At 47.2% G+C, this 11206-nt stretch overlaps 1 long non-coding RNA gene across 1 annotated transcript in view; it reads left to right on the top strand.

The window, feature by feature from the left end:
• LOC115305459 overlaps positions 1 to 9422 on the top strand; it is a 19838-nt gene extending 10416 nt beyond the window's left edge. The window contains exon 3 of the long non-coding RNA XR_003914790.1: positions 9339 to 9422. This is a non-coding gene — a long non-coding RNA (uncharacterized LOC115305459). The remainder of the gene's footprint in view (positions 1 to 9338) is intronic.
• The last annotated feature ends 1784 nt before the right edge of the window (positions 9423 to 11206 follow it).

Genomic DNA, 11206 nt, shown 5'->3' with positions numbered 1-11206 from the left:
GGGGCTCGAGCTGCAAATTGGGAGATCATGACCTGAGCTGAAGCTGGATGCTCAAGCGACTGAGCCACCCAGGAGTTCCTACAATAGTTTTTTTTTTAAAAAGAAAGGCTTGGGTGCCTGGGTGGCTCAGTCAGTTAAGTGGCCGACTTCGGCTCAGGTCAGATCTCATGTTCGTGGGTTCGAGCCCCGCGTCGGGCTCTGTGCTGGCAGCTAGCTCAGAGCCTGGAGTCTGCTTTCAGTTCTGTCTCCTTCTCTCTCTGCCCCTTCCCCTCTATTCTCTGTCTCTCTCTGTATCAAAAATAAATAAAACATTAAAAAAAAAGATTCCGAGTCTCCCTCTCTCTGACCTTCCCCCTCTCATGCTGTTTCTCTCCGTCTCAAATAATACATAAAACATTTAAAAAAAGACAAAGAGGTACAACTATCAATTAAATTGAAATTGGGTTCTGAACTGGCTTAATTTGCAGGACTTGTTTCTAACAGGGTGACCTATTAGAAATCATTTTGGTTGGTCTGGGACTGAGCTGTTTCCTAGGATGCAGGACTTTCAAAACTAAAACTGGTTCAACCCCATGCAAATTGGGACAATTGGTTATTTCTAGCCCTTCAATCAGCTACTTTGTCCCCCTTTCCCTTGGCCAAATGTGAGTCTCTAAAGAGCAAAACCACATCTGTGCTATGTGTAGGCCCCTGATGGGTAAGAGCTTAGAGGAGGGAAAGGAAGCATGCTACAAAATTATAAGTATGCCATGTTGACAAAAATAGAAAACATCTGCAAGAACAATCTAACATAACTGTGATCATCTTAGAGTAGAGGCATGTATGTGGATGACTGAAAAATGTTTCTCTGGTGAAATTTCTGTCTGTTATTAAGTCACTTTAGTAATTATAGAATAACTGTATTTAGAGTTATAGTTGTGACCACATGGCTCTTTCTGAGCCAGGCAAAATTAGAAGGGCAGGGCCATGGATCCTGAAGATGATGCTAGACCCTGGGTCTGGGGGCATTAATCCATGTGGTTAATGAGGAAGGACTTTCTGTTCTTGGATACAAACTCAGGCCAGGCACAGATCCTTTCAACCTTGGGGGGGCTTCCATCTAAAGACAGGTTGATATCCTCCTGTAGTCTCAATAACCCCTGCATCTCCATCTCACTTATATCTTCTGAACCTGCTTCTAGATCCGGTGAATTTCGTTTCTCATTAACCCAGGAGGGGCAAACTGCAGAAGCAGAGAGGGGAACAGTCTGCAAAGCTGTGAATGGGTTGGAGAGGAAGCAGAGGGAATACACTGTGTAAGTGCAGAAGTGCCAGAGTCCATTTGCAGTTTGGAGTTTTAGTTTAGTTTTGAAATTCCTGTTGGTGCTGCCACCTGCTGTCCAGCATCGGGAAGGGACTGCGAGGGATAGTGCTGGGTTTTCCAGACCAGGGAGGTTTTCCTGCAGTCTTCATACAGACCCTAGCATTTAGAGAGGAGTTTGCTCTCTTGGAGTCCAAACAGCCATGAGAGACCCTGGGCTGAGAGAGTGAGGGCAGTTTTCTGTCTTTAGACACCTTGCCCTGGGCCAGGACATGTTGCGTCTTTTATGCCCTATATCAGGTAAGGAGAAAGGAATGGGGAAGAGGTGGAGAGCAGAGGGGGTGGAGGAAGCCTGATTCAGTTGCGCTGGGATCCCAGGCTTCTATCCTTAATGAACACTAGAGCTGTGGACAGAGAACTAAGGGATGAGAGTGACTCTATCTGGAGTTGGGTCAGTCCTGCAAGCTCCATTATCCCCAAGTCATCTCAGGTATGCACGTCAGGGCATTGATATCCATAGGTTAGCGATATTTGGGCAGAAGCTAAATCAGCCCCAAAGGAATGTCAGCCACTAGTGTTGGCCTTCCAGTCTTCCTTCTCTACTCTGACAGCTCTTTGTCTACAGCCTCAAGTGATCCTGCCCCTCCCCAGCTTAAAACCTTTTAATAACTGCACCCTCTGATGCAAAAGATGGAGCACAAGCTACTTGGCCACCATGGCAGACTCTTCAGTGGTAATTGGGCTTTGCTTGCCTTACTCCATGCAGGTTCCTCCTCTGATATGCATTCCAGTCTCACTGGTGATCTTACTATTTCCTAAATGTTGCCTTGCATTTGTACGTGTGAGTCTTTGGCCAATTCTGTGTTTTAAGTCATCAGAGATCAAAGGTAGCATAACACAATGGCTAAAGGAGTGGGCTCCTAAACCAGACTCGCCATGTTCAAATCCAGGCACTGCCTCTTAGAAACTTTGTGACCACAGCCAGCTCATGCAGTTTCTCTGTGCCCCTAAAGATCCTCACCTCTTGAAGAAAGATGAAGACAGTGATACCTGCTTCCATAGGGGTGTTGTGAGGGTTAAGTGAGCTAATCATTTAATTTCTTTGGAGAGTGTCTGGACTTTGGTAAACCCTCAATAAATATCACTACTTGTTTGGAAAGGTAGAATAGCAAAAATGGTTAGGTCAGCGGTTTTCAACCAAGAGCAGTTTTGCTCCCTAGAGGAGCAAATGTACCCAAGGGATATTTGAAAATACCTAGAAATTTTTGGTTTTCACAGCGTTGGGGATGCTACTAGCATCTAGTGGGGAGAGGTCAAGGATGCTGCTCAACATTCTACAATGCACAAGACATCACCTCTCACAACAGAAAGCTACCTAGCCTGAAATGTCAACAGTGCTGAAGTTGAGAAACTCTGGGTTAGGTGGTCAGGTTCCTCTAGAACCAACCTGTTTGGGTTCAAATCCTGGCTCTGCCTTTGATATGTGACCTTTGGCAAATTACTAAGGAACACTGTGTTCCTCAGTTTTTGTGATGGTGAGTTTTATGTGTCAACTTGACCAGGCCAAGGGATCCACAGATAGCTAGTTAAACATTATTTCTTGATGTGTTCATGAGACTGTTTCTGGAAGAGATTATCATTTCAATTGGTAGACTAACTAAAGCAGATGGGCCTCTCCACTGTGTGTAGGCATCATCCAATCCACTGGAGGAGCTGAACAGAACCAAGAGCAGAGGACGGGAGGATCAGCTGGGACATTGGTCTTCTGCTCTTGGACTGGGATTTACACCATCAGCTCCCCTAGTTCTCAGGCTTTCAGACTGGGACTGAAATTATACCGCTATCTTCCCTGGATTTCTAGCTTGCAGCTTGCAGATTGCCAGGCTTCTCAGCCTCCATAATTGCTTAAGCCAATACTTTATAATAAATCTCTGGAGAATTATGATGATACAGTTTCCTTACCTGTAAAGTAAGGAAACAGTAACAATATATCATAAGATTCTTGGGAGGAATAAATGAGTTGAGAGGTAAATGCCTGGCATGCAGTATTCATGCCATGGATGCCATCCATTATTATTATTACTTCTCTCCTTGTGTGTCCCCTCCTCTGGGATGTCCTTCTTGACTCAGGGTTAGATTCCTTTGCTGTGCTTATCAGCACATTAGCACCTATCTTTATGTATGACAACCACCTGTTCACTTGGCTATTTTTCTCTTAAGACTGTGAGCTCCTTGAGGGAGGGACTGTTCTGTAGGTTTCAATATCCCCAGGATTGAGGATGATGCCTGGTACATGTATCCTTAGGATGAACTCATGGGATAAGGTAGAGAAGAAGAGGATGGACGAGGTATTGGAGTTTTCAAGGAAGATGCCCAGGGAGGAAGAGAGCATGTGAGTAGAGAAATAAGGCATATGAATGCAAGATGCCTTTGAGAGGGCTTGGCTGGTATTAACCTGGGTGACCTGGCTACTGCCCTCTCTGATCTTCACTAAGCAATAGGGCTTGTGGCACTGGTGGTAAATCTGGGCCTGGTGAGTATGACAGCAGAGGTTATTATATGGCAGGCTCAGGGCCCATAGCCTATGATTGCTGGGGAGAGTATAGCAGAACAGAGAGCCACTAAAACACCTTCCCAGGTGTCCCCCTCTTTCTAGCCATCAGATTTGTCTACACCTGGTGGCCTCTGCACAGAGCCTTCTCCTATCTAAGTTTCTCCATTTCACCCACTTTTTCAAGAACGAAATCTTTGGCTCTGGTATAGCTGTGCTGGCCTTGGAAGGCTGGGGAGGCTCAAAGATTTCTTACTCTGTGAGGGATAGCTGACCACACAGGTGTGACTCTCTGCCTTATATGTCTGGACACAGCCTTCCCCTCATTACTGCTGGTATTCAGGACCCTGCTGCTCAGCCATCACAGAATTTGTCAATTATCTTCCTGCCAGCAAAGGTCTGATGCTATCTAAGATATTCTCCCTGCCCCTGGATATGCACTCTCTCTAATGACATGAGGTTTATTGAGTTGTATTCTGCTGCATTGGTCCTATTAAAGCCACAAGGTAAGCTTATGCATCTGTAAGAGTGGGGGGTATTATCTGAAGATGTTGGGCATTCTTTTTAACAATTACCTAGAGAGAATATGGATTCTCAGAAAGTACTCTGGCAGGTGGACCTAAGAGAGGAAGGGAAGGAGGGTACCTGCCTATCTCTGAATTTCACTTTCTTTAGACTTCTGGGTGGGGGATGGGTAGGCAGGCAGTGTCTGGGCTTACGGCTAGGATGGAAGGGCATGTGACACCCTGAGGTGTAGAGCCATATCTTTTTGTGGCTGGACAAGTTTATACCACCCTAAGTCACTCACCCACTTTGTTTTGCCAGATTAGCAAATATTGAGGCTATGGTGCTAGGAGGAGGTCATTTGAGATGAAATTCAAAGCTGAGACTATGTGTTAGTTACCTGTTGTGTAATAAATCACTCATATATTCGGCTGTTTAAAACAGCAAATATGTATTACTTTACATAGTTTCTGAAGGTTAGGAATCCAGAAGCAGCTTAGATGAGTGATTTTGGCTAAGTCTCTCACAAGGTTTCAGTCAAGGTATTAGCTAGGGCTGCATTCATCTGAAGGCTTGATTGGGGCTGGAGGGTCTGCTTCCAAGATGGCTCCCTCACAGGACTGTGGGCAGGAGGTCTCAGTTTCTTCCACATGACCCTCTTCACAGGATCCTTCCCTGATAGTATAGGAGGAGAATGCCCAAGGAAGGGAATGCCAAGAAGCAGGGATCATTGGGGGCCACGTTGGAGGTTGGTTGGGTATCACAGAAATAGACATATTATTTTAGTATAATAAATTCAGAATATCAGTTAGTAGGATGTTATTTTTTCTAGGTATGGTTGTATTTACCAGGAATTCATTACCCTGAAGCCAGAATGCCTTTGGGGGCTCTGACCCCTCTCCTTTACCGTAGATCTGAAGGGCTCCTTCACTCATCCCAAACAAGTAGCAGGGCCATATAGATCAAAATACGACCTGAAGGAGACCAAACACAAGAAGGGTGAGGCTTTGGAAGGATAGTAAAAAGTTAAAAAGGACCAAGAAGCAATTGAAAAGGAGAAAGGAAGAGAAGCAAGGAGAAGCCCTAAATAGAATGCTTTTTCCAACCTAAGGGAGGGTAACCATAGCATGAGCCTTAAGAATCTAGGACAATGGTCCCACACCAGCAGATTGTCTAATGGGACAAGTTCAGAGGCTGGAGATTCCAGTTCCAAATCTCGTATACCCAATGGGCTTTGTGTGGAGTTTTAAGCCTGAAATAAAGTCCTTTAGTAAAGAATTCTTTAAACACACTGCGTATGTGCCTTGCTTGTTAATAGGAAGGCAGTTCTGCTATAGCCTGCACCATCCCTTCCATCCACAATGAGTTTATGGGTGAGGCTGCATTTGTATCTCAGATAATTGATTAATATATTATTCTCTGTTTTATTTTGCTTTTGTTTTTTTCCCAGACTTCAATAAACCTTTATTCACATGGGGCACCCTTGTCCTGTCTGTGTTACTCGGTAAAAAATGAGTGGTGGGGAGACAAAAAAGGATGGTGAGTGGCAGTAGAGATTAGGGGGGCCACTTTGAGGAGAGAGAGAATGCCTTGTGATCTAGCTATTCCTTCCCACGTTGGGGTTCTCTCTCCAGTGGGGACACTGCAGGCTAGACTTCAGTTACATTAAGGATGACAATTTCTTTTCTGCTGGGTCAAGGGCAGGGAGCAAAGCTTTTCTAAAAACAGTGGTGGAAAAGAGAAGAATCTAAGGGGAGGATGTGGGTGTGGAAGGCAAGACAGATCAGTCACAGAACATTGAGGCTGAACAGGAGTCATCCTGCGGCACGGAGAAGTGAAATAATTTGCCCGAGATCATGCAGTGAGGCAGCAATACTGACTCCTCAAGCAGTACTTTTAGCTCTGCCTTGCTGGTCTGATTAGGTCAATGAATACCCACAGCTATTGTGTGTGTGAAGGAAAGAGAAGGGTAGGTGCTGGCTTGCAGCAGTCTTATAGAACTTATTGGGTGAAAAAGGCACATGGACAATACACACACCTCTCCCCACACACTCTACGTGGAAGAGGCATGTGTGAGACAGACTCAGAAGGGATACGCATATTTGTATGGAAGAAAAACTGTAGTTGATACTTAAATAGACCCTCCTTCTCCTGGCTCATTTGTGGGGTCAGCAGGGTTGGCAAAGCCTAAAATGAAACCTGAATGGAAGGGTTCTTGGGGCTTCACTTGTGCATAAAGAGGACAGGGGATGGTCTGTAGGGGATCAGGGGTGGTGGGGATGGGGGAGGCTTCTCAGGCATGAGGGAAGCATGAAAAACGCCCCCAGGGCAGGGGTAAATAAGTGTGCTGACTGGTTTTGGCATCCATATGGTAGAAGAGTGAGGACAAAGGCCAAGGGAAAATGGCTGCACCTGTAGCTGATAACTGATGGAGCTCATGTCAGGGGTCCAGCCTTTTAAATGGTGTAGCTTCAGTGTGTGCTGTGGGGGAGGGACCCCTGAGTTCCTCAGGGGTGCTGCTGGAGCCTGATGGCTCTGTGTGCACTATCACTGCTGTGGCAGTGGTGCTGGGGCTGGGCGGCTGCCCACCATCAGCTCCCTCTCCCCTGCAGGGAAGCCTTCTCTTGATGGGAAGGCAAGAGTGGCTGTTACTCCTGGAAGTCTAGCGGGCAGGAGCAGAAGTAGCTGTCCAGTTTCCAGCACAGGGGTTCTGCAGGGCAGCACTGTCTGGGACTCATGGGGATGAGGGCACCACAGGATACAGGGAGAGGTTCTGGTTCTGGAGGCCTGGGGGAGGCAACTCCCTCCACTTCCCCACCCGCCCCTGGCAGACGTTTTACCTACCTGAGTAGCCAAGATGAAAGCTATACTGTCTCTAAATCTGTGATATCAGTCACTTAACACTTTGGTATAAATATAAGGCACTGTGTGACCCCACAGGCATTGGTGCACGCTTTATCCTTAACTGTAGAGTACAAGGCTTTGCTTCCAGTTAAGAGAATTGCAATCATCAAGTCAAGAGGTAAAAGAGAATGGAAATAATAATAGCTAACATTCATTAGTTCTTACTCTATTCCAGGTATTATGCTGAGTGATTTCACATGGAGTCATCACAAAATTCCTTGGAGGAAGGAAATACTCAGTATTGCTTTGTATGACTAGCAAAGGTATCTTATTTACTGAAGGTTAATGAATGGATATGTTCACACAGCTAATAAGATGTGACAGTTTGACACCAGAGCCTACTCACTTGACCACTATATAATCCTCCTTCCCATTAGGGGTATGATTTTAGGTAGATCTAGAGCCTCTGAGGCAAGTGATTTATCCATGAACCCAGTGGCTTGGTGATGCTGGTGATCCTCTGCTTGGGCAGTGGCCATGGGGGACAGAAAAGAGGTTCCTAGGGATGCCCCCTCTCTCTAGGAGCCAGAACAAAGTGAGGGCAGAGGAAGTGAGAGGGACTGGGTGGGTGGAGGAAGGCAGGAGATTTACTCCCAGCTAGATGGTAGGCCAGGAAGCCCTTGAGAGAACAGTGGTCCCCTTGTCTTGCTGGGAGGTCAGCTCCATCTCATGCCTTTGGAATCTAAATGGCCTCTGGTGAGGTTGGGTATACAATGTGGAGCCGTCCCAGAGCCATCCTGTTGGCTGAGATCTAGGGAGAGAAGGAGGCCCTGATGGATGTAGATTCTAGCCTCTGGTCAGGTAGGTCCACTGCTTGCATGCTTGGCCTCAGAGGCTTTGGCTACCTTCTTTGTTTCTTTCTTTCTGCCCTTCATGCAAACTCAGGTCAGCTCAGCAGAGTCCTTTGCAGAGCCCATGGATTTGGCCACCAAGTCCCCTCACCCACTCCCTTTTCACCTTCTGCTATATTTACAAGGTCTCCCCATCCTAACCTGACCATAATCATGGACACAGCCCTAGGATGACTCTGGGTCAGTCCCTGGGGACCCTTATGGCATGGGTGCTGCTGTGATTGAGGGGGTTAGAGCCAGAGGGAAGTGAGGGGAGACATGCCAGAGAGCTGGGTGGAGGTACCAGAGGTGGTCCTTAGGCTGGGTAGGAGAAGCAAACTCCAGAAGAGGAAGAGCAGTCTGTGGAAGAGCAGGGAGGGGCAGGAGGGGAGGAGCAGGCCATAGTCAAGGCCAGCCATATCAGCAACTGCTGGTCTCTTACTGACCTTTGGGTACTTAAGCCTAGAACTGATGTCATTTCTGCCTCTTAAGGGATAACATATGAGTTGGGGAAAGGGGTCAATATAGCCAGGTCTCTGCTCTCTCTTGGGATCCCAGGATTAGCAGTGGCTTTGAAGGGTCTCCTTCTGCCAGTAAGGGGTCCAACCATGTTATAGAGTGGAGCTCCTGGCTAGGATGGACTTTGTGCTTTAGAGTTGAGGAATTTCCTGCCTTTTTCTGAGCTTTCTTTTCAACAGGTAGGTATGGGCATATGGGGTGTGGGGTCACATGGGAATTAATGGCTGAAGGGAGGGGGGTAGTGGGAAGGGCCACCTGGCTAGACTTTGCTGCTCCTGCCTACTCTCTGGTCTCCTACCAGAACATGGAGCCTGAGGCCTCAGGCAGCATGTGGTTCCCTGCTTCGGAGGACATGCACCTGCTCTTGGTGTATCGCGGTTGCTTACTTTCTTCTAGAAGAAGATCTGTATTGAAATAAGGGATCCAGACTAAAGGGCCTTCTGAATTTCAGGCCAGAAGGTTATTTGTGACCATATGGTGCTATCTGGGCCCAAGGAAGAGGGAATGGGGTAGGAGCCCTGCATGGGGCTGGCTCAGAAGGATGCAGTTATTCCCTCTCACATGGAAATGAACATTTTGGATTCCTCATCATCTCCCTGGGGGTAGGATTCTGGTCAACAAAGTCAAAGTTGGTCCCTGGATTTAAAGCTTTGTGTGCTCCAGGACAGGTTAGTGGTGGGACTTTCGTTGAGGACTATTTCTCTATGGCTTGGTTTTCCTTCTTTCACAGGTTGGCGCCCCTCCCAACCATCTCTTCCATCTAAAGAGAGAGGGAGCAGCCTTATCTGAATGAAGAGTTGGGGTTTTGTCAGTGTGAGTATGTGGGTTCAAAATTGGTGATGGTGGTGGAGTGGTGTGTATGTGCCTGCATGTGTGTGTGTATGTGTGAATGTGTGGTGGGGAATGGAATATTCAAGAATGTGACAGAAGAGGGAAAATTAAACTTGGTGTTTCTTCAGCTCCCATTGCAGTGAGCAGTGCCCCCTGCTGCCCACAGGGGAAACAGCAGCCCCAGCTTCCCAGTCCCAGTAGGTCCCTACTTTCACCCACCCCCTTTCCCACCCACCCCATTGGTGATGTTTCTGAAGCTGCTCAGTCCTCCTCTGATTGCTTGTGCTCCTTTGCAGATCTTCAGGCTTCTTGTTGTACTCTGGATCCTGAGGGGGTGAGGTCAAGTGAAGGATTTGAACTTGCAGTATGAATGGCTGGATATTCATATCACAGGAGTTTTGAGGGGTTTAGCTTGGACCTGACAGTTACGATGGAGGCCTATAAGCCCCTGGGTCAGGCCCTCTGGCAAGACTGCAGCCAGACTGGCGCTAGACCAGCATCCAGAGCACAGAGGACCGTCCTGTGGGGGAGAAGCTTGGACATGCACTGTAAACTCAGAGTGACCAGGACATTGCATTGCCCTGGTGACTTAGACAATGGGCGACTACACATGGAACATCTTCCTTTGCCTTTGCTGTCCCTTGGAAAGGGACAAAGTAGGATCCAGCAGTTTTCAGAGCTTCTGCTGGTTGACTTTGCCCAAAGAAGGGCTTTCTACTCCCTACTCTACTAAGGACATCTGTATAGAGGCTGGCAGGAAGTAAGCTTCAGTTCCATTCAGTTCTTTTCCAAACTCATTCCAGAGTGTATAGTAGGATCAGTGTTTCAAAACTAGTGACTGTCTTGAATGTGTAGGGGCTTAGCCACTGCAGGAAGAGGGGGCAGGGCTGACCATATAATGACCCAGGGACTTTCCAACAAGCCCTGCCTACCACACAATCAGGCTCTGTCCCCCCTGATACTGAGCCCTCTTCTCCCTGACACTTGCCCAATGGTACTTTTATTCTGAAGGGACCAAGGCCCCTGGAGGTGTGTGTGTGTGGGGGGGGGGGTGTTGACCAGAGGCTGGAGCTGGCCCTGACCCTGAACAGGCACCACCCTCTGGGCTGTTTTCCAAGGTAGTGATTCTGGGGCCCTAAAGGAGGGGCCTTAGTGTTCTCACTTCTATCCCTTATTCTCTGTCCCAGTTTTGCTGGCCTTTAAGCAGAGAGTCCCTATAGCCAGGCATGTCAGTCTTCTCCTTATCGTTGCCTTCACACTCCTGTGTCCTAATCTTTCTAGCCTATAGCCTTGTATCTTCCATCTGTTTCTAGCCTTCTTGCTGCTTGTCCTTCCCAAAGCAGACAAGGAGGCCAGGTCACTATTCCAAAGCTTGGTAGCCTCCTCCAACACTGAACTAAGATCTTACCCTGTCACATCCCTCTTCCCCAAAGTGTAGGATGGAAATATAAGATAGCTAGGATTCACTCAGACATTGGTATGTGTGGTCTGTTGAACTCACTGTGGGTGAGGCTGTGCCTTGGGCCTGGTTCTGTTGAGCACATGAGGCTTTCTTGAGAATAAAGCCAAGAAAACAGACCAAAAAACAAAACAAAACAAAACAAAACAAAACAAAACAAAATAAAACCCTCTACCAGAAGCTCCTGTTTACATTCTTGAACCCTACTCACAGTTTTCCAGAAGTTTCACCAGGACAGAGTTCTAACTTGTCCCCAAATGCTTGAAGCTTAGTTCCTTCTTACATGGAAAAGAAAAAACCAAATGAAA

The sequence above is a fragment of the Suricata suricatta genome, chromosome 10 (genome assembly GCF_006229205.1).
Source record: "Suricata suricatta isolate VVHF042 chromosome 10, meerkat_22Aug2017_6uvM2_HiC, whole genome shotgun sequence".
Classification (NCBI taxonomy): Eukaryota; Metazoa; Chordata; class Mammalia; order Carnivora; family Herpestidae; genus Suricata; species Suricata suricatta.
Note: the sequence above shows the minus strand (reverse complement) of the source record. Positions and strands in the feature narration are given on the sequence as shown.